Below are 24102 nucleotides of genomic sequence, written 5' to 3'. Positions count from 1 at the left end.
CTCATGCTCTTTCCGTAAAAGTAGGACTACCTGTTGTACTGCCTCCAACATGTTTTTGTTGTTCAGTCACTGCTGTATCTGACTCTTTGCAGCCCCACAAACTGCAGCATGCCAGGATTCCCTGTCCTTCACTATCTCGCAGAGTTTGCTCAAACTCATGTCCATTGAGTCGGTGATGCCATCCAACCATCTCATCCCCTGTCACCCCTTCTCCTCCTGCCCTCAATCTTTCCTAGCATCTGGGTCTTTCCAGTGAGTCGACTCTTCCAGCATGTTGGAGAGCATTAAATAAGAGAATCTGTACAAAAAGCTTACCATCTACTTGTCCAGAGTAAGCACTCAACACATGATTATTCCACAAAAATACATGCCAGACAGTGACCTTCTAGGTGGTAATGACTGTGAGAAGGATCACCCTTTCCCTGAGTGGTCCCTGTGAGGAATATCATTTCAGATGACACCTTGCTAATGTCAAGGAAACGGCCTTGGGACGTTTTGGATTCAAGTATTCCAGGCACAGAGGACAGCACAGTTCCCTCGAAGGAACCGAAGGCTGGGGAGACAGCTAAGATGTGACTTTGGAAAGCTGAACACAGGGTAACTCCTCTCTCCTTTGGGAAGACCCTGGAGGAAATTGAGCATGAGATGAGGTGTTCTGATTCACAGTTAAAACAACGTCTTTGACTTCTATTTAAAGTCTGGATTCTCAAGGGGTAAGAGAAGCTATAGGGTCACAAGGTGAGAAAGAGTGGGGCTTGGACTCTGATGGTGGAATTAGAAATGGTGAAACCCAGTCAGATTTGGGATCTGTTTTGGAGCAGAGAACACAGAATTGCCAACAGTTTGGATGTAGCAAGGAATAGAGAAATCGTTTTTTTGGCTTGAACAACTAGGTGCTATTTACTGTCTTGACATTTACTGATATTTAATTATAGTTATTTTTTTCTGAGAAGCCATTTGGTGAGCTGTTGGGTATTATATCATAAAGAGTTTCTGGATTGACTATTGATATTAAAGTGTTTGTGTCCTAGATGCTGGCTTGGGACCAAATTCTTGTCTCTTAAGTCTTAAGCTGTTTTATCTGGTAATGAAATGGTTGTGCTGGAATCATTTCTGAAATCAACATGGCATTTGTGCCTGCCTGCTTGTGTGTGAATGCACACATGTGAACATGTGTGTGTGTGTGTGTAATATGTTCTTGAGGCTGCTGACTTCTGGTAGCAGAAGGGAATTCAGAGCCAGTCTCAAAGCAGCCTGTTGCTCACATCACTTGGACTGTCTTACACTTCGCATAATCTTTATGACTTTGCTCAGGTGTGGTTCTCTCATTACTGTTTTCTGCTTTTAAAACAACTAGAAATCCTGTAGTCTTCCTCATGATCTCTGGAGTGGCAAGTGAGAAAATGTCTGGGAGACTTTTAGAGTTTCTTTTCACAGTTTAGATTTCAAAGCTTAATTTTATCCTTTTGGTGGAAAGGCTCAATGTCAACATCACATTAGTTGGTTAGAGGAGTTTTTCTCTTCCACCTTCACTTTCCTTCCTTGCTGGCTCTTTTCTCTGCCTCCCTCCTTTTACTTGTGTTTCTTATTCCGGAAACTCCTGAAAGTTTCACTGAGTGTGTGTGAAGGACTAATCTGTGACCAATCAATGAGCCACATTCCCCCAGGGAGTCATCTGACAACTGATGGAACCTTTAATGTAATAATTAAGTCCTTGACTTCTGCTAAGTACATACTACCTGCCAGCGCTTTAGAGGAGTTTTCTATCTTAATCCTTCCAGCAAACGCAAAAGCTCTTTTGTACAAACTTGTAAAGCTCTTTTATTTTCCACTTGTAATGGTTGAGTACACAAGTTCAGAGAATAAAGTCATTTGCCTAGGGTCACACAGCCAGTAAGTGACAGAATTGGGACTTTAACTCAGGTCGATCTGGTTCCAGATTCCAAATTTATAACTACTAAGCTATAGGGTCTCAATTTATCTAAACTTTAAGATGTTGCATCAAGATTCTCCAGAATCTTGTGTGTGTGTGTGTGTTAAGTTGCTAAGTTGTGTCTGACTCTTTGTGACCCCATAGACTGCAGCATGCCAGGCCTCCCTGTCCTTCACTATCTCTTGGAGTTTGCTGAAATTCATGTCCATTGATTGGTGATGCCATCCAACCATCTCATCCTCTGTTGCCTCCTTCTCCTCTTGTCCTCAGTCTTTCCCAGTATCTGGGTCTTTTCCAATGAGTTGGCTATTTACATCAGGTGGCTAAAGTATTGGAACTTCAGCATCAGTCCTTCCAATGAATATTCAGAGTTGATTTTCTTTAGGATTGATTGCTATGATCTCCTTGCAAGAGTCTTTTCCAGCACCACGGTTTGAAAGCATCAATCCTTTGGTGCTCAGCCTGCTTTGTGGTCCAACTCTCATATCTGTACATGACTACTGGGAAAACCATAGCTTTGACTGTATGGAGCTTTGTTTTCAAAGTGATGTCTTTGCTTTTTAATACGCTGTCTAGGTTTGTCATAGCTTTTCTTCTGAGGAAATCAACCACTGTGATGCTGTCTGAGGAACTTAGAAAACAGTCTCACAATCATGGCAACTGTTGTTTTAATTAACGGACAGATTTTCTGTGTTACTATGTAGGAGGATCTGTTATATTTTTGGCCTTCCACCAAGGTATAGAAAATAGGATTGCTTTTATTTTCAGACTCAAATATCCCTGATTTTCTGCTGACTAGTGCATTTTTTAAAAGTACTCCTTTAACCCATTGATATTAATTCACTAAAAAACCATCCATACATTATGAATCCTGAAGTTTTACATTCCCCAAATCTTTGTCAGATTGAATATTTTTAATACTTACTGTTTTTATATGAGAGAATTCAGACATACGATATTCAGCAAGTAAGTTCAAACAGAGGCATTGCTGATTGACAAAAGCATTAGAGACATAAGAGACTGTTTTTCAGATTCACATTGCTTTAAGTTCTGGACAGACTACTCATGAAAGGAAACAGCCACACACACACACACATACACACATACACACACAGACTATTTTTACCCTACTTTTGAAGGATAAAATATTTGGTTTATATAGATAATTAAACCCTGGAAGCTGGCAGTAGAACCAGACCAAACAAAATGTGTAATTCTTCCATGGCTACTTGGAAACTTGATTTGCTGGAAATGGGGGGCCTCAAATTATTCACCTTTCTATGACAATTTTCTATTCAGAGACTGTCTTTATGTGACTCAGATGTACTTCATTCAAGCAATGGAGAAAAAAAAATCTGAATCACAGATTGTTAACAAAGCAATGCAGATGAATCTATTAAAGTGTATCTCCTCGCTGTTTCGTTTTTGACTTCCAGTTGGCACGTTTTTTTGCCTCTCAGCTTTGAAACTCGAGAATAAAACGCCTCTGGAAACAAAGCAAAGTGAGCTGAAGAGTGTGTGTTATAGAGAACACTGAGCGCGGTCTTTGTGTCATGCACGGCTACAGCTGTCACCGATTGCTCATCTACAGTACGGTCAGCCCGGCAAAAAGGCCCAAGACAGCACGTTCAGTAGCATCTTTGTTCTCAGCTCAGTCTAAAAGAGGTGACTTTCAGTGACTTCCAGTTATGATCATCCTGGTTTTTCAGCACATCATTCGTTTGAATATTAATTGTTGGTCAGATGGCGGGGTTCTCTCAAGTTCATCAAATAAAATAAATGTAGCCGTCATAAAAGACGTTTACCCCAAAGCTCCAGAGATAAATGACTAAGTGTTCCACATGGAACATGGATTGGTTTACCTTCAAATTGTCTTGTGGAGATAAGGAATTCAAAAATGATTTTCAGTCATAAAGTACCTACCTACTCTATATTCAGAGTTCGATTATATAATTTATTATTGAGATCGTTTGGTCTACTTTTCTTACCTTCCTTGTAGCTTTCTTTATCCCTTTTCACAACAAATGACTGGATGACGTGAATTCTCTACTTATTAGTTATCTAAGGAACAGTTAATTAATTGAGATTTAGAGATTGTTCAATTGTTAATTGTACCCATCTCCTTCTAATTATTTGTGGCTATTAAAATGTAACATTTTTGTACACTTTCTATTAATATTAACCATAATACAAGCTAAATAAAAAAGTAGGGAGCTTCTAATTCTGAGATTTCTAAGACATGATTTGGAGAGAAATCTCCTCTTGTTTGAAGCATTTTCCATGACAAGAATGTTTATTTTTGGTGATTAAATAAAATGAAGAGTACCAGCTTAATTTTTTCCAGTAGATGATTTTTTTTTAATGTTGAACTTCAGCCTGTATGGAACTCACTGTCTTCTCCATTTTCTTCCTAAAATATTGTTTTATGTTCTGTCTGCTTCCACAGTATTTGATTTTATAAAAAGTTCTAAGGGAAGAAATGGCACACCATCCTCCAAAGACCAATGCAAAATAGTATTTTCCTTGTGTTACTATTTACCTTTCTCTCTTGTGTGGTTATGTAGGGAATGGAAAGAGGTAACTCAAGTCTTCACAGACCTCAAAATATATAATTAAGATTGTATCTGACAAGAGGGTTTTGTTGTTGTTGTTTTTGTTTTCACTGACAAATAAATGTCACTTTTAAAAGGAATCTAACAGGAAGAGTGACAAAATTAGGCAAAAGGGCAAAAATTGTTTCCTCTCTTCATGGCAGAATACAGGAGTTTTTTTTTGTTTTTTTTTTTTTTTTGATAAGTACTTACAATGAGTACACTGTTGACTTGGCATGCAGATCAAAAGACTGACAGATTTAATTCATGTTTCTGTGCTATACAAACAATGACATGTACCAGCCAATCTGTGCTCCTTTCAACAAATAATTGAAGGTAGTGCAAACACAGACTTTAAAGGATCAGTGGTGCCCAACTGAACTATTCGACAAAAAGAGAACTGACAGCGCTTATTCTTTTTCCTGTTTCGTTGGGATTCCACTTTGCCTGGCCTCTGCCCTGCCCTTATTCTCCTGGAATTAATAGCGACTGATAGTCTGGGCATTGTGTCAACAGAAATGGACACACAAGAATTCTATATTAACATTCTGGTCTGCTGCTGGGGGGGAAGAGATAAACTTTCAGAGTGCACAGAAATGATCTGAAGACATTTGGAAGTTAACCACAAGAAATCAATGTTTGCATAAGCTTCCATTACATAGGCAGCTTTGCTTTATAATGTGGGGACGGTCTGGGTAATAAGGTAGTAAATTCATCCACAAATGTATAAAGGATGACCCTGCAGGATTTTGACATGACATTTTCTGTGGATCTCACTTGGTTGGAAACTACAGGCAGTATTTTTCTTCAGTAATTTGTGTACTTGATGTATTTTTTTTTTTCAAATTGCATGGTGCCAGCAATTTGGCTTTTAAATACAATAGTCTTTTGAAAAGTACTGAAGAAAATGAATAGAAAATCACCAGCATCATGGCAAATTATCCTAGGTCAACACATAATGCCTTCATTTTCCAGATGTCTCAATTCAGGCAGCTACTTTGGACATTTTTGTCTAAGGAGGCTTATAAGTATTCCAAGTATAATAAAATTTTTCTGTTGCGTATTACCGTAGGCTAACATCATTGTATGTGTATCTTCCACATTAAGGTTCTCAAAGAAATGGATTTAAAACAATGTACCCAGAGGCAGTGCTTTTGCTCAAATGTTTCCAATGAATTCTTTGTTCAAGATCCTTGCCTTTACTTTCAGATCATGGATAATTTCTCATGATTCTGCATCAATTATAAAACTATAATTGTCTTACACTAAATGGTTTTGAAATATAATTTCCAAGTTTTAAATGCCCAGAGTTTAAACACTTGGAAGTTGCCTATGCCATAATAATTAACTGACAAATCGTTTAAAAAATACAGAGTCTTTCTTACAATGGTTGTAAAAAGAGTTACATAAAAAATGCTGGCTCATTGTAGAAAAAAGTTTCAAATACGCAAAAACAGAAAAATGTATCTATAATATTTCCAGAATAATTATTATCATTTGGATTCTATCTTTTCAAACTTAAAAAAAATAATAGTATGTTCATTCTTTTAGCAAGTACATATATATATTTTTTTCTTCTCCCACTGAGTTATATAGAGTAATTTGTATAGAATAATTCGATAAGTATTCTGCAGTGGGTTTCTCCTGTGGATTTATTAGAATCTAGAATTTTTGAGTAGGAAGGTATGTGTATTTGTTATAACACAAGTTGTTGTCCACTCACCTAGTCATGTCTAACTCTTTGCAACTCCATGAACTGCAGCACGCCAGGTTCCCTGTCCCTCATCATCTCCCAAAGTTTGCTCAAGTTCATGTCCCTTGCATTGGTGATGCCATCCAGCCATCTCATCCATAACACAAGTTAGGAAATGATTATTTCCAGGATTACATGGGCTGGTTAGAAGCAGAAAGAGAAACTGACAGAGAGAAGTGATTGCTAAAAATTTGAAGGAAAGGTGAAATACTTGAAAACTATGGATGTGAAGGATAGCAAGGGAAATTGGGCATGTTTTGCTAGAGAAGGGAATTTGATACGTCTTTTTATTTGAATGGTTGCCATATCAAGTTCTTCATCAGTTCTGCCTTGGTTTGGGTTGCTGTAACAAAAATAACAGAGATGGTGTGGCTTAAACAATAAACATATTTCTCATAATTTTGGAATTTGGAATTCAGAGACTAGAGTGCAAGGATGGTGGGGTTCTTGGTGAAGGCCCTCTTTCTGGTTCACAAAAGACCATCTTTTTGTATCTTCATTTGGTAGTGAGAGAGGAAGCAAAATTGCTTCTGTCTTTCTTTATAAGGGCACTAATCTCATTATGAAGGCTCCATCCTCAGGACCCAATTACCCCCCAAAGACCCCACCTCAAAATAGCATCACATTTGGGATTAGAGTTTCAACATGTGACTTTTGAGGGATACAAACATCCAGTCCATAGTAAGTGCTATAGAAAAAAAGGAAAAACTAGGGTACAGGGTAGAGATTACTGCACATGAAGCTTTGGTGCCTATTGAAAAGAAAGAAGGAATCATCAACTAGTAATACTCAACAGTGGGATCAGCTATGTCTCCAATACTGAACCCCTTATCATTGAAGGTGACCATGGGGATGCTGAATAGCTGTTGGTCAGGGATGCTAGTTAAGGGTTGGCTGCCTGCAGAGAAATGTTAGACTATGTGAGAAGCCCCTTCCTTCTGCAGGACCATATTCCCTTGATTCCGGGCAGTCTGAAGGGCCCAACTCTATAAGGAATAGGTTATATGTACAAATCATGCATAAATTTAAATGACAAGAGTAAAACCAAAACCAGTTCTGGTATGTACAACTGTTAAACCTTTCAATTATCAAAACAGCAGCAGCTCTTTTGCTATGCCAGATACAAGAAGTATTTTAATTCTAGAAACAGAAGCTCTGTAAGCTTGCAAGTCATCAGTGAGAATGGTCAGGGTTTTTACATTGGTGGTGTGAATTCCATATCCCATCTCAGAAAGGAAGCCATGAGGAAGCCTAAGTAAACAAGGATTGGTGTGTAACATACTTGATTAACTGAACTGTGTTCCTTTCTGTGTAGAGTCTAATCAGTCTGTATATGAAAGCATTGCATAATATAGTCTGGAAGCAAGCAAACATAAATCACCACTTTGGCAACAAACCAACATGATCAGGAAGGAAGCACAGAGATAATTCTTAGGTAGTAGAATAATAGCATAATCCAAGATGACTTTATGTTATTCCAGAGACAGAATGGGGTTGAGCATTATTCCTAAATACTGCAATATCTGCAAAGGTGAGATGATCATTATAAATCAGGATGTTACAAAGAGAAGAAAAGAGCTGTAGCTAGAGACAGATGATCCAATTAGCAGGATATCCATTTCCAAATTATTATGTTTTCAAATAAATTCTGACATGTAATTTCAGAACATTGGAAAATAATACTAAACCAGCCCAAGTAGAAACAGGAAGTAAATCTTGGCAGAGCTGTACACCCTCAGCATATTATTAATAATTCATCCCATTGCTGAGAAGGGAAGTGAGGAAGGGTGGTGGTGAACAGAATTATTTTCAAAAACCAGCCTTGAACTTGAGATGATTTCCCCAAACTTGGAGTTACAAATCAAAACTGGCTAAGTCAGGGAAAAAAAAGTCCTGTAATTTCTAAAGCAGATAGTTCAACCAGATAGTTTAAATGGATCTATAAGGACCCTCATGTTCCAAAGTATCAAATACAGCTGAAGAGTCTTATAAGCTTAATTTTACCCTCTGGTACACGGCACACATCATTATGCAACTTGGAAAATTCTATACAGTTCCTACAAGCAGACATAAAACTCTGTTTTCTTTTCAGTAAGTCCATTCATGCTAGCCATTTGGGACCATTGGAAGCCCATAAAAATATTAACCCTACTTCCATCCTTTCCAACTCTTCAAACACACAAACCATATTTTCAGAGAGAAAGAGGACATGGTGATGCAAATGTATTGACCACAAAAAGCTGCTGTCTAGGTGAAGCAGGGAAAGAGTAGGAACAGGGCAGTGTATTTCGAAATATGCTAAGTAAGAATCAGGCTTCCCTGATAGCTCAGTTGCTAAAGAGTCGCCTACAATGCAGGAGACCCCAGTTTGATTCCTGGGTCAGGAAGGTCTGCAATCAGCTCCTTTGCTTCCTACAGAAGCAGTCTTCTAGAATCATCTCAATCCTATGAAATAAGATTCTGTGAGGCTTGGATCTGCATTTTAAATAATCTTACTAGGGATTTTAGCACAGTATCTTTTGAGTATCGTAGGCTTAGGTGGGGAGAAGGCAAAGGCACCCCACTCCAGCACTCTTGCCTGGAAAATCCCATGGACAGAGGAGCCTGGTGTGGGCTGCAGTCCATGGGGTTGCTAAGAGTCGGACACGACTGAGCGACTTCATTTTCACTTTTCACTTTCACGCATTGGAGAAGGAAATGGCAACCCACTCCAGTATTGTTGCCTGGAGAATCCCAGGGAAAGGGGAGCCTGGTGGGCTGCCGTCTATGGGGTCGCATAGAGTCGGACATGACTGAAGCGACTTAGCAGCAGCAGCAGCAGGCTCAAGTGGAAGTATGAGGATTCCCTTCTCCAGCATCTTCCAGCTATAAAATCAATATTAAAGGAGAGTGCTGGGAGTAAAAACATCCAAGAGAGGTGAGATGAGGAAGAAAAACACCAAGAATGACAAGTTTGAAGATCAAATAATTTGAAGTCTGAATGCCTGAGTACTGACTAACATATAACATTTGTAGACATAAGCTATTGAAATCAAAAGCAATGGTTTGGGGATAGAATAAGGGAGGGATATAAAAGGGCTGTGTTCTGAACCTGTCATTTGTGTCAGCCTGTAGCCTGTCGGTGGAAATAAGCTGAGAATCCCCTTTGTATAACACAGCAATGAATCTTAGAAATTCTTACAAGCATGTTTAAGTGCCATTTGAAACTCAGCTGAAGCTTTTCTGTGGGAGTTCAGTTTATACAGCTGTTCCCAATGTGATACTAATAATGATGTTTTATACCAGGCAATATTCAAAACCCTTTAGATGTATTATCTCAATTAATCTTTTCCACACTTCTCTGAGGTTGATGCTATTAATCTTCCTGTTTTACAGATGAGGACATGGAGGCCTAGAGACATTAAGTATTTTGCACAAGGTTTCAGTTACTCTACAGCAGAGCCAGGCTTTAAGCACAGAATACTGACTTCAGAGCCTGTACTTTAAACTAGGATATTGTTCTGCCTCATACCTTGGGACCACATTATTTAACAGAAGTCAGCAAATTTTTTCCATACAAGGCCAAATAGTAAATATTGTAGGCTTTCTGGGCCATACAGTTTCTGCCATTACAGCATAAAAGTCATAGACAAACCATAAATCAATGGGCATGGTTGGGTTCCAGCAAAACTTTATTTACAAAAAACAGATGGCAGGCTGTGGTTTGCTGTTCTATTATATTTTTTAAAATATCTCCTCTTTCATGGTGATGTAAAAGAACTACAGGTTATTATTTTTAAGGGAAGACGTATGTGAATAGAAACTTTATATTCTGTATTCTGATGTATTTAAAAATTTCTTTCTGGGGACTTCCCTGACAGTCCAGTGGTTAAGAGTCTGCACTTCCAATCCAAGGGGCGTAGGTTCAGTGCTTGGTTGGGAAACTAAGATACCACATGCCATGTGGGGCAGCCCCCCTCAATTTTTTTTATTAAAAATAATACACAATGTCTGCCCCTTTTTACTGTCAAGAGGCAAAAGGGCATTTGCTTAGAAAGATTTCCAGAAGTTGTTATGAGTTTACTTGAAGTGTTCACACTGTCTCACCTAGTTGTTCCTGTGATCAGAAATGTGGATTTATGAAACAGCCCACTAAGCTCCAGGGTGGGCCTTTGCAGAAGAGAAAAGATTTAGCACTTGGAGAGTGTAATTCACCTGGGAGAAGATCGCACCTTTGATCGAGGCTTCATTGTCTCCCTACTTTAAAAGGATGTCCATACCAGTCAAAATCAGTGGTTCTGAGGACTAAAATGTTGAACTGTAAGCTTTTTTGCTTCGCATGCACATATTCCAACTGAACTTGCTTGAAAACACTTGCTTTAAATTTCGTCAAAATGAGGCGATCTTTCTAATCTAAATTCCTTCAGATGGCCTGTTAATGAGCGACTTGCAAATACTAAAATTATTGATAGTGGCTTTTAGAAATCCTCTAAACTCTAGTAAAGTGGCACTGTGACAGCTGCCGTACTCCACAGAACTGGAAAGCTGAATCAGAAAATAGACACCCCAAAGCCTTGGTAAGTTCAGAGGGCTAAACAACTCTTGTTGGTAAGTTGTTGTTCATTTGCTAAGTCGTGTCCAGCTCTTTGCGACCCCATGGACTGTATGTAGCACCCCAGGCTTTCCCTGTCTTTCACTATCTCCCAGAGGTTGCTCAAATTCATGTGCATTGAATCAATGATACCATCCAACCATCTTACCCTCTCCCACCCCCTTCTCCTCTTGCCCTCAAGTTTTTACCAGCATCAGGGTCTTTTCCAATGAGTCAGCTGTTTGCATCAGGGGGCCAAATTATCAGAGCTTCAGCATCAGTCCTTTTAATGAACATTTAGGGTTGATTTCCTTGCTTTCCAAGGGATTGTAAAGAGTCTTCTCCAACACCACAGTTCAAAAGCATCAATTCTTCGGTACTCAGCCTTCTTTATGGTCCAATTTTCACATCTGTACATGCCTACTGGAAAAAACATAGCTTTGACTAGATGGACCTTTGTTGGCAAAGTGATGTCTCTGCTTTTAAATACACTGTCTAGGTTTGTCATAGCTTTCCTTCCAAGGAGCAAGTGTTTCTTAATTTCATGGCTGCAGTCATCATGCACAGTGATTTTGGAGCTCAAAAAAATAAAAGTCTGTCACCATTTCTTGTTGGTAGAGTATTGTGTAAATTGTTAGGGGTCAGGTAATGATACACACTCCCTCTGTGTGTATGTGGGCCTGGTAAGCAGAGGCAGTAAGTAGGATTCTAAGTATAAAGCAACACAGGCCAGTATTTCCAACAGTTCATATGAGTTCATTACAGTCATTGTAGAACTGTCTGGAGGGTGGACTGCTGGAGGGTGTATCTATGTACTCTATACAAGGGGAGTGAAGGCTCTCAGACACCCGTGACGAAATATGGCAAGAGTGGATGTTGGCTTTGAATCCACATGTCTCACAGTGAGAACTGCCACTTTCTTATGCAAAGAGTTATCTGTGATTTTTAAGAAAAGATGTAAAAGAAGGAGTATGTTGTCATTCTAGCAAAACTGGAAGAAGTTGAGCTGTCCTATGAAAGGAGTTGACAGAATGAGCCCTTTCCCTTGCTTTTTATAAGCTTTGCTTTTGGAAATGTGAGCATTTATGTGGACAATGGCATGGATTTTTCTAGTTGCCAGCAACTATTTGGTGATACTGGGGAAGTTGACAGTCACATAAAGAAAACAAACAGGAACTTCCCTAGCGGTACAGTAAAGACTTTGTCTTCCATGCAGGATACGCAGGTTCAATACCTGGTTAGGGAGCTAAGATCCCAATGCCTCAAGGCCAAAACCCAAAATGTAAAACAGAAGCAATATTATAACAAATTCAATTAATACTTTACAGATGGTTCATATAAAAAAAAACTTTAAAAAATAAAGAAAACTAACAGTTGATGCTCAAGATGTCCACAAATTAGGTTCACAGGTGAACAACTTGAATATATGCATTTGAGTTTTGGGTTCTTTTTCTTTCTTATTTCATTCTTTTTTTTTGAAAGAGCTTGGATTGAGGAAGGTGAAATAAGTATAATCATGAATAATGCAAAAAGTGGTATCACCATGGTTGTTCAATAATAAATCCACTTAAATTTTCTGAATAATCCAAAATGTCCAATTCTTATTATAAATGCTCCCTATTTATTGAACACTTGCTTTACGTCAGTAACTATGTAATGACATCACATAAATTATTTTACTTATCCAATTCCATCTCTATGAAATAGGCAGTTTTATTTCCACATTTTTACCGGTGAAGAAAATGGCCAGGAGCACACAGCTCAGAAGTGGGATTTCAACCCAAATCCGTTTGATGCCAAAAATCATAAAACACTTAATCACTAGTTAGAAAAAAATACAGGGATAACTAAGAAGTGTGCTTGGTTTATATGGAATTGTAACTAAGAGAAGAGAGCTCATGAGCAACTTTGATGGTATAATTAAGGGCAAGGGGAAGACATCATTTCTTTTCTTGGAGAAGAACATAAGAGGTCATGGTGAAGGCACTTTCCCATCTGAGGTCCCCAGACCAGTGCAGACATTTCCACTTCAGACCTTCCTTTGCTGCTCTATGGAAATGAACACCTGCACATTCTTTATTCTTTCTGCATTCTGCTTGATCCTGTCACATGACCTGTCCAATTATGAAATTTCCCATTTAAAATTTCCCATTTAGATGCATTTTGTTTTGTGTTTATTTTGCTCATTACACTGTGAACTCCATGAGACCTGACTCCTAGTTGGCTTTGTTTCCCATGCCACCCTAGCATCTCCCATACTGCCAGGCACATAGTAATAGTAAGCACACAGAACCCGGTAGTAGTAATAACCTTGCCTGAGCACTTGCTGTGGGCTAGGTATCCTTCCAAACACATTTATTATCTCATTTAACCTTCACCGTGACTTTCTGCTTACTTTAAATTCAGAGGGAGGAGGTGGTTATGGTCTGTATAGTTCTTTCACCCATCACCGGCTCTTTTCATTCTATATCCTGTGGCTCCACTACCTGCCACATATGTGTTTTATTCACCAAGTCCACCACAAAACTGTTACTTATTCTTGATTGCTTTGTTGCTTATTATATATGTTTATATGTTGTTATCTATTAACACCATGTGAATAGATATCTATTAACAATATGGCTTCCCTGGTAGCTCAGCTAGTAAAGAATCCACCTGAAATGCAAGAGACCCCGGTTCCATTGCTGGGTCAGGGAGATCTGGTGGAAGAAGGGGTAGGCTACCGACTCTAGTATTCTTGGGCTTGCCTGGTGGCTTAGACGGTAAAGAATCCACCTGCAATGTGGGAGACCTGGGTTCGATTCCTGGGTTTGGGAAGATGCCCTGGAGAAGGGAATGGCTACCCATTCCAGCATTTGGCTTGGAGGATTCCATGGCAGGCTACAGTCCATGGGAGTTGCAAAGAGTCAGATACCAGTGAACGACTTTCACATCACTTCACTTCATTAGCAATATTTCACACACACAACCAGAGAGCTTTATCCTTTCTATTGTAAAGCTGGGCTACTTTTTTAAAATATAAATTTATTTATTTTAATTGGAGGCTAATTACTTTGCAATATTGTAGTGCTTTTTGCCATACATTGACATGAATCAGCCTTGGGTGTACATGTGTCCCCCATCCTGAACCCCCCCCCACCTCCCTCCCCATCCAATCCCTCAGGGTCATCCAAGTGCACCAGCCCCAAGCACCCTGTATCATGCATCGAACCTGGACTGGTGATCTGTTTCACATATGGTGATATACAAGTTTCAATGCTATTCTCTCAAATCATCTCACCCTTGCCTTCTCCCACAGAGTCCAAAAGTCTGTTCTTTACATCTGTGTCTCTTCTGCTGTCTCACATATAGGGTCATTGTTACCATCTTTCTAAATTCCATATATATGCATTAATATACTGTATTGGTGTTTTTCTTTCTGACTCACTTCACTCTGTATAATAGGCTCCATTTTCATCCACTTCATTAGAACTGATTTAAATGCATTCTTTTTTAATGGCTGAGTAATACACCATTGTGTATATGTACCACAGCTCTCTTATCTATTCATCCGCTGATGGACATTTAGGTTGCTTCCATGTCCTAGCTATTGTAAACAGTTCTGTGATGAACATTGGGGTACACGTGTCTCTTTCAGTTCTGGTTTCCTTGGTGTGTATGCCCAGCAGTGGAATTGCTGGGTCATATGGGAGTTCTATTTCCAGTTTTTAAGGAATCTCCACACACTTCTCCATAGTGGCTGTACTAGTTTGCATTCCCATCAACAGTGTAAGAGGGTTCCCTTTTCTCAGTACCCTCTCCAGCATTATTTGTTTGTAGACTTTTTGATAGCAGCCATTCTGACCGGCAATGAGGTGGTACCTCATTGTGGTTTTGATTTGCATTTCTCTGATAATGAGTGATGTTGAGCATCTTCTCATGTGTTTGTTGGCCATCTGTATGTCTTCTTTGGAGAACTGTCTGTTTTGTTCTTTGGCCCGTTTTTTGATTGGGTCATTTATTCTTCTGGAATTGAGCTGCAGGAGCTGCTTGTATATTTTTGAGATAAATTCTTTGTCTCATTTGCTTCATATGCTGTTATTTTCTCCCATTCTGAAGGCTGTCTTTTCACCTTGCTTATAGTTTCCTTCGTTGTGCAAAAGCTTTTAAGTTTAATTAGGTTCCATTTGTTAATTTTTGCTTTTATTTCCTTACCCTGGGAGGTGGGTCATAGAGGATCCTGCTGTGATTTATGTTAGAGAGTGTTTTGCCTCTGTTTTCCTCTAGGAGTTTTATAGTTTTTGGTCTTACGTTTAGATCTTCAATCCATTTTGAGTTTATTTTTGTGTATGGTGTTAGAAAGTGTTCTAGTTTCATTCTTTGTACAAGTAGTTGACCAGTTTTTCCAGCACCACTTGTTAAAGAGATTGGGCTACTTTTTAAAATATTTATTTCTTTCAGATTGCGTAACTACTCTGGCTAGCATGTTCCTATTTTCTAATATTTATTTATTTAACCACACAGAATGTTGGATCTTACTTCCCTGACTAGGGTTCAAACCCACCGCACCCCCCTGCTGTGGAAGCAAAGATTCTTTTTTTAAAAAATTCATTTATTTATTTTACATTACAATATTGTATTGGTTTTGCCATACATTGACTTGAATCCACCACGAGTGTACATGTGTTCCCCATCCTGAACCCCCTCCCACCTTCCTCCCCATCCCATCCCTCTGGGTCATCCCAGTACACCAGCCCCAAGCACCCTGTATCATGCTTCGAACGTAGACTGGCGATTTGTTTCACATCTGATATTTTACATGTTTCAATGCCATTCTCCCATATCATCCCGCTCTCTACCTCTCCCACAGAGTCCAAAAGACTGTTCTATACATCAGTGTCTCTTTTGCTGTCTTGTATACAGGGTTATTGTTACCATCTTTCTAAATTCCATATATATGCATTAGTATACTGTATTGGTGTTTTTCTTTCTTGCCCACTTCACTCTGTATAATCCGCTCCAGTTTCATCCATTCATTAGAACTGATTCAAATGTATTCTTTTAACGGCCGAGTAATACTCCATTGTGTATATGTACCACAGCTTTCTTATCCATTCATCTGCTGATGGACATCTAGGTTGCTTCCATGTCCTGGCTATTATAAACAGTGCTGCGATGAACATTGGGGTACATGTGTCTCTTTCACTTCTGGTTTCCTTGGGGTGTATGCCCAGCAGTGGGATTCCTGGGTCATATGGCAGTTCTATTTCCAGTTTTTTAAGGAATCTCCACACTGTTCTCCATAGTGGCTGTACTAGTTTGCATTCCCACCAACAGTGTAAGAGGGTTCCCTTTTCTCCACACCCTCTCCAGCATTTATTGCTTGTAGACTTTTGGATCGCAGCCATTCTGACTGGCGTGAAATGGTACCTCATTGTGGTTTTGATTTGCATTTCTCTGATAATGAGTGATGTTGAGCATCTTTTCATGTGTTTGTTAGCCCTCTGTATATGTCTTCTTTGGAGAAATGTCTGTTTAGTTCTTTGACCCACTTTTTGATTGGGTCGTTTATTTTTCTGGAATTGAGCTGCAGGAGTTGTTTGTATATTTTTTAGATTAATTCTTTGTCCTTTGGGAAGCGAAGATTCTTAACCACTGGACTGTCAGGGAAGTCCCAGAAGCTGGACTATTCTTGTTGAACAAACTTCAGATAATACTAGCCATAGCCATGAAGCTGATTGACGATCACTTTTATATACCAGCTGAAAAATGGAGAAAATGAACTCAGCTTCTGAGAAAGAAAAATATCTAGAGGAGGAGTGAATCAAGTTATTTAATATAAATCTACTGGGTTGCTGGTTTATTAATATCCCCATGCTTGGGAAGAATAAAAGTAAATTCAAGACTCAGTCTCACCATGAAATAGTTGACAGTTTTTAAAGTTAAAGGCATGAGCATTTTTGAGAATCTTTTGAGCAGATGGGTCCCATGTCCCCTGAGGCTTGCACAGAGCTCTGGACCTGCACAATAAGTCAACTTGCGGGTAAAAGGGATATGCAGGGATCCATGGCGTGTAACTTGGTAAATCTGTGCCACAACAGCTACCCAATGAACATATGGGGGGAAATAGTTTTGATGACTAACAGCAAATGGGTAATATATTCTTACATTACCATAGAATTAAATGGAAAAATAGGAGCTAAGCAAGATTCTAGGTTAGAAGAGCCAGGAGTGATAAGAGAGGCAAAATTAGGTAAACATTAGATAAATCTGGTTCAAGAACAGAATGTGGAATTAATAACAGAGTCTTATACCTAGTAAATAGTCAATAAACATCTCTTGACTAATTTGAGTTCAAGTCCTTATGAGAAGAAATGGCCTCCCTCTCCACCCACATGTCAGTATAAGTCTTTCACTCAAGCAGAAGGAAAGATTAGCTGTTTATTTTTAATCATCCTTGAAAACAAGGCTCATGCAAGAGATTGCTGTATTCTCTTATCTTCCCGCACCATCCCACACTTTGGCCATCATAAATCACTCTCTCTCTTCCTCTGTTCTCTGCCCAGGGTCCTGTGACTTTTATTCTTAGACACATCTATGCCATATGGGTAAAAGAACAAAGTGAGAAGTCATTTCCTTTATCTGTTCTCATAAACAACCCAGAAACATGAGACAGGATCTAGGGAAGTTTACGCAGGAAAGGAATGATGTATTAAATATTTGGGTGAGGGGCTAAAGCAGAGACCATGACTTAGATTAGTTATCACCATAAGGGAGAGTCTTGTTATTAAGAGATAATAATTAGAATTTGTTTAAGATTTAAATTAGTTTGCCTTTCACTTACTTAAAGAAAATCAATTAAGAGCCTGTTAAAGGCATGAATCAAAGAGTCAGAATCCTCCCACTGAAAATGTTCAATGGTCACTGATAGATGTTATGCCAAAGATATTCTTTGTCATGTTTCTGACTCACTGAAAAGCAATGAAGCCCTGAACCAGACTTGCCATATAAGAGCTGTTCTCTCTGTCTTCTCAAGATGAAAATCTGGAATGGCTTTTGGAATTTTTTTTTTTTTTTTAAATCATAGTGAAGCTCTTTTTTTAAAAAAAATTAATTTGGTTGCTCTGGGTCTTCACTGCTGTGCTCTGGCTTCCTCCAGTTGCAGCCAGCAGGGGCTACTCTCTACTTGTGGTGGACAGGCTTCTCACTGCAGTAGCTTCTCTGGCTGCGGAGCACAGGCTGTAGGGTGTAGGTGCAGTAGTTGTGCTGCGTAGGCTTAGTTGTTCCTTGGCATATGGGATCTTCCCAGACCAGGGATCAAAACTGTGTGCTCTGAATTGGCAGGCAGATTCTTAACCCCTGGAACACCAGGGAAGTCCCAGGGAGGAGTTTGATTTATTGGAATGTGCAAGGGACAAGGGGTATTGATAATGTCTCTGACCATTGGTTTCCAAATTACGTAGATAGGATGCAGAGATTTAATTGCTTAACTTGGCTATAGAACAATACAAAATAGATGGTCATAGCCTTTTTTTGGGCCACAAACCTGAACGTTTGCCCCAAGGTACATACCACCACTCTGCACCTTAGGATGAGTGGAGGAAAGGCAGAAGAGTAACCCCAAGGAGAAGATCTTTCCAAGGAAAGTATTTACCTTTTCTAAATCCTTGATAGCTGTAATCTCTAGCTAGTCCATATTATCCAAAAAAAAAATGTTCTCCTTCCATCTCTTTCTCTTCCTCTTTTCCTCATTCTCTCCCTCCAGAGCAGTTATGAAGATGCCATAATCCTACAATACATTTTTTTAAAATTTTATTTTATTTTTAAACTTTACAAAATTGTATTAGTTTTGCCAAATATCAGATGTATAGAACAGTCTTATGGACTCTGTGGGAGAGGGAGAGGGTGGGAAGATTTGGGAGAATGGCATTGAAACATGTAAAATATCATGTATGAAACGAGTTGCCAGTCCAGGTTCAATGCACGATAGTGGATGCTTGGGGCTAGTGCACTGGGACGACCCAGAGGGATGGTATGGGGAGGGAGGAGGGAGGAGGGTTCAGGATGGGGAACACATGTATACAATACATTTTTTGTATGTTTGTCTCCATTCCTCCCCATTGCTGTCTCCTCCTCCTTTTTAGGTTAGCAACTGTGATAAGATCTGTGTATATTTGACACAGACTGGTTCCAAATTGGGAAAGGAGTATGTCAAGGCTGTATGTTGTCACCCTGCTTATTTAACTTATATGCACAGTATAAAAGCTGAGTGCCAAATTGATGCTTTTGAACTGTGGTGTTGAAGAAGACTCTTGAGAGTCCCTTGGACTGCAAGATCAAACCAGTCCATCCTGGGGGAAATCAGTCCTGAATATTCCCTGGAAGGACTGATGTTGAAGCTGAAACTCCAATACTTTGGCCACCTGATGTGAAGAACTGACTCATTTGAAAAGATCCTGATGCTGGGGAAGATTGAAGGCAGGAGGAGAAGGGGATAACAGAAGATGAAATGCTTGAATGGCATTTCTGACTCAATTGACATGAGTTTGAGTAAACTCTGGGAGTTGGGGACGGACAGGGAAGCCTGACCTGCTGCAGTCCATAGGGTCACAAAGAGTCAGACACGACTGATCAACTGAACTGAACTGAATATTTGGCAAGGTTAAACTTATAGTGAAATAGTTGACTATTTTTGGAAATTGAACAGGGCCTGAAGGATATATAGATGTATAACAAATACTTTGGAAAGAATCAGAAAAATATGAGACTAAGCAGACTCATAAATTAGGCATCAGTCAATATTACAATTCAGTTTTGGTGGACAACTGTTGAAACAAGAGTGTTTTCTGAAATAGTTGGATCCTTTAGTGGCCTGGGAAAGGAAAAGAGTATTTGAGGGGGTGGGGACAGTATGCAATTACTTTAGAATCACTCTTTATAACCATGGAGAAAAGGACTGAGTTTACTTTAAAAACAGACAGACTAAAATATTAATTATTTTAATGGAAACTCAAGTTCTTCCTTTTCTTGGTGGACATCAGAAAGAGTTGGAAAATTCTTCCTTTGATTCTGTATTACTTTCTAGAACATTTGGCAGCAGCCTCAGTAATCTCATACTGGTAAAGGAAACTTAAGAGACCTGGTCAAGGGAGAGAGAGAGGCTCTGAGAATCTGCATGCCTTGCGTGATGGCACATTACCAGGATGCCTGGCTCAGGAGGAGAAGAGGACCGGATTTGGAGTGAGGATGGAGTGGATAATTCAACCTTCACCTCATGAGGAACTCTTACATGAGATTCCTATTCACTCTGAGCCTGTTTCCTCCTGTGAAGAACTGGTGATTGTAGAAAGGCTCTGATGAGGATGAAAAAAGAGCTGTGTACATTTTAAAGTACTATGCATCTATGAAGCATGCAGATGGTAACACATATGAAGTAATTTAGATGGGAGCTTCTAATGCTGTTATTTCTGGCTTTTTCTCCAAGTGAAATATTCAGCCAGGATCTGTTGCTGGATTCACTGCAGAGAAATGGGTCTGTGCCCATGAGTACACACACACACACACACGCACACACACACACACACACTTTATATGCATATGGCTTCATATCCTGTCTACCTCTGTCAATGACAGTACAGCATAGTGGAGTAAGCATGGACTAGTAGACCTGGGTTAAGGTTCTAGCCCTGCTTCTTACTAGAACCTTGAATTTAGGTAAGTTACTTAACATGTTTGAGCTTCAGTTAAATTTCTTCAACTCTAATACAGAGATAACACCTACCTAATACATCTTGGTACATGATAAGATTATGTATACGTTTCCCAATAAATGGTAGGAGTAGTAGTTTTCATTATTTTTTTGATCACCTTTGTTTTTCACAGCCCTGAGGTTCTGACTGGCTGTATTCCTCAAAAGATTCTACTGTTGGGGAACTTGGAATGATGCATGGATAACAATGGGCCCAGGGAGATTTTCAATTTTTGTCAATTTAGAGCAAAGAAAATTTTAGCAAATATTTAACCCCACCACTGAAAATATTCCCATCTAATTTGGGAACATTTAGTAGTCATAACCACTGAAACTGTTTTTACTGGAAAGGATAGATAAAAATGCTTAGCAGGCTGACAAATGCAGTAAATCTAATTTAACTTGTCTGGGTAATGCCTATCATTTAGACTTTCATGGAGAAATAAATTTGTATTTTATTTAGAATAAATATTATGAAGTCAATTAGGCCCAACATGAAGCAGTATATTGCTGGAGTATTTTACCTTTCTGGATTTGTCAGTCTCCTGGACTTCAGTATCATTTCCCCTGTTCTGAATATACCCTAGTTTATTGTAACCACTCTTTTCTTATGGGCCATTTCTGTCTTGTTTTTTCTTTTAAATTGTTTCTTTTCCCAAGATTCTGATGTTAGTGTAACATCTAACATAATTTGGATTCCCCTTTTGCATTTGGTTTTTAACAATCACATCCAGATGTTGTTTGCATTATAGCCTAATTCTCATTCAATAAGGTTTGGATATTTCAGAATATTTTACTATCAAAAGCATCTTTCACATTCCTTTCAGATCACAGTGATTTATATTTTCCCATAATCTATTTGACTCCAACATAGGGTCACAGCACTTAAGGGGACTTTAGAGGTCATTTAGTCCAATCTCCTAGGTTAGAGATGAGGAAACCCAACTCCTGGGAGACTTTGTGACCAGTGCTAGTAATACAGCCAATATTTAGCAAATCTAAGAAGAAACCATGGATCTCATTTCCCCCAGGTCACTGCAAGCTTGAATATTACATGGTTGATCATTAAAATACTTTTGAACTTATTAAAAAAACATTTCTTTTATTTATACACAATACTCTAAATCCAACCCAGAACGATGTTCCAAAATCCCTAAGAATGACTTCAAACTAAAGTTGTTCTATTGTGACTTTTCTTAAAACACATAACTATTAAATCAAATCATTACTTGCGTGCTTCTGAATTTGAAACAAACTTGTACTTGTTCAACTTCTGTGTTCTTTGAACATTTTAAACAAAGAAGTCAGGTTTTAAGCAGTAAGTCTTTTCCGTTTAAGTAGTTTCTGAATGTAAAGTCTGTAAATGGGGAGAAGTGAAGTCATCCATATATCATATGTCATTTAGGGGCATATGTAGAACTTTAATACTTTTCTCACTGGAAAAAGAAAGGTTTAAAATTTAATTCATCTGGAAAGGAAAAACCAAGAAGAACTAAACCTTCTGTTAAACAAGACCAAACAGAGTATAATTTAGAAAATATATACTGTAAATGTTAGTGCATAAAATGCCTCCATTTTAATCACAATCTACTTTTGATTTAACTGGTATTGAAATAAGGAATGCAAAGGCAAGTTAAAAGTCTTTTTTTTTTTAATGGGATGTCTGCCAATTACTAGTAATTGAGTAATTATTTTCCTCATAAGATACTCTGGCCCATTGGAATGTGGTTTAATATAATAATCAGATTCAAAGAAGTTCTGATGCCAACATTGTATGGAATTTGGTCATGATGTTCTTTTTGGTGACATACTAATCCCCCTCTTTTTTTTTTAGCTGTGCCTTGAGGCTTGCGGGTACCCTGACCAGGGAAATAACCAGGTCTTACCACTGCAAGAAAGTTTATAAATGACAAGGGAATAAAGAACAGAGAGAACACCTCAAGGGAGAGGTGGGACATGCCAAAGGAGGCAATGACTCCCAAGCACTGGGGTACAGAGTTTTTAAGGCAAGGTCATTTCATAATCTAATGTGTCATTGATTGACAGTCTTGATAGACAGCTGCAGGTTATATAACAAGACATTCTACCATGCATGTCCTTCCCAAAATTCAGTCTGTTATAACTAGATGTATGTATTCACGGAATACTTATGAGTAGTTAATGAGTCCAATGTCTGCCAAAGATTATGTAAGTACAGGATAGTGTGAAGTGTGTGCACGTACTAGAGCAGGGAAAGTCCCATCGGTGGGCAGATGGGGAATTATTCCTGCCCCCTGATTATTTTGGAGTATTGGTGGGGGCATATTAGGAGGAGGGCTGGTAAATTGCTCGTTGGGATTAGGCAGCCATTGGATGTTTAGCTTAAGGGGCCGCCCCTCCATGCTCTAGCTTCCTGCCTAACAATAGGATGTGCAAACAGTATACTAAACCCTTGATTCTATTATCCATTCCTTATCATTTCATTTAGTCCTCATGAAAGCCCTTAAAAGTAGGTACTATTATATTCCCTTTTTCAGGAGGGTCATTAAGGATTAAAAAGGTTAATGGAAGTGTTTCAAGTTCTATAGCTAACGTATGGTAAAGCTGAGCTTTGAATGCTGTCTGATTTAAAAAATTGTTTTTTTTGGCTGTGCTTGGTCTTCCTTGGTGTACCTGCTTCCCTCCAGTTGTGGTGCGCAGGCTCCTCACTGTGGTGGCTTCTCTTACTGTGGCGCATGGGGTCCAGGGTGCACAGGCTTTAGTACTTGCAGCACATGGGCTCAGTAATTGTGGCTCCCGGGCTCTAGAGCACAGGCTCAGTAGCTGTGGCACATGGGCTTAATTGCTCTGCAGCACGTGGGATCTTCTCGGATCAGGGATCAAACTCATGTCTCCCACATTGGCAGGTGGATTCTTGACCACTGAACCACCAGGAAAGCCCTGGCATCTGATTTTTAGACCTGGCAGTTTCAGCCCTGTAACACAATGGCATGTCTAGAGGGCCTTAACAGTTATTTCCCATGATGGACCAGTTTAGTTGATGCTATATTTTAATGTGAAAGTTGAATTATTTATATCTTCTCGGAATCACCTTGAAGCAAATTTTACTGTACCCAAGATTTAGTATCTTTTAGGTGTTTTTTTTTTTTTTTTTTTTTTTTAAGCTGAGTGAACTGTGGCATTGAGAATTGTGACAAATAATTTCCAATTCTAGTTCTGTGCTGTTTCTGCAAAAAATGGCCCAGGGGATCACCAAAAGATCCAGGAAGCTGAAGGCAAAAGTGTGGTACGTCGAAGAGTATTTCAAAATCCTTAGCCCATGACTGTCAGCACAGTTTCTAGCATAAGGAGATGATGCCATTTCTAGGGGACTATGGACATTGAACTTGTCCATCTGTCTGTGCCATGGATGTGCTTTATACTCTGAAGGACTGGAGGAGTGACTGTAGCACAAGAGTTGTAAAGCATGGGCTTCTGGTTAGGTCAACCAAAAACATGTACTCCACCATCACGTGTCAGCCTATTGAACACATACAGTGAAAACTTTAG

Source organism: Bubalus bubalis, chromosome 4, assembly GCF_019923935.1.
Source record: "Bubalus bubalis isolate 160015118507 breed Murrah chromosome 4, NDDB_SH_1, whole genome shotgun sequence".
NCBI lineage: Eukaryota > Metazoa > Chordata > Mammalia > Artiodactyla > Bovidae > Bubalus > Bubalus bubalis.
Note: the sequence above shows the minus strand (reverse complement) of the source record.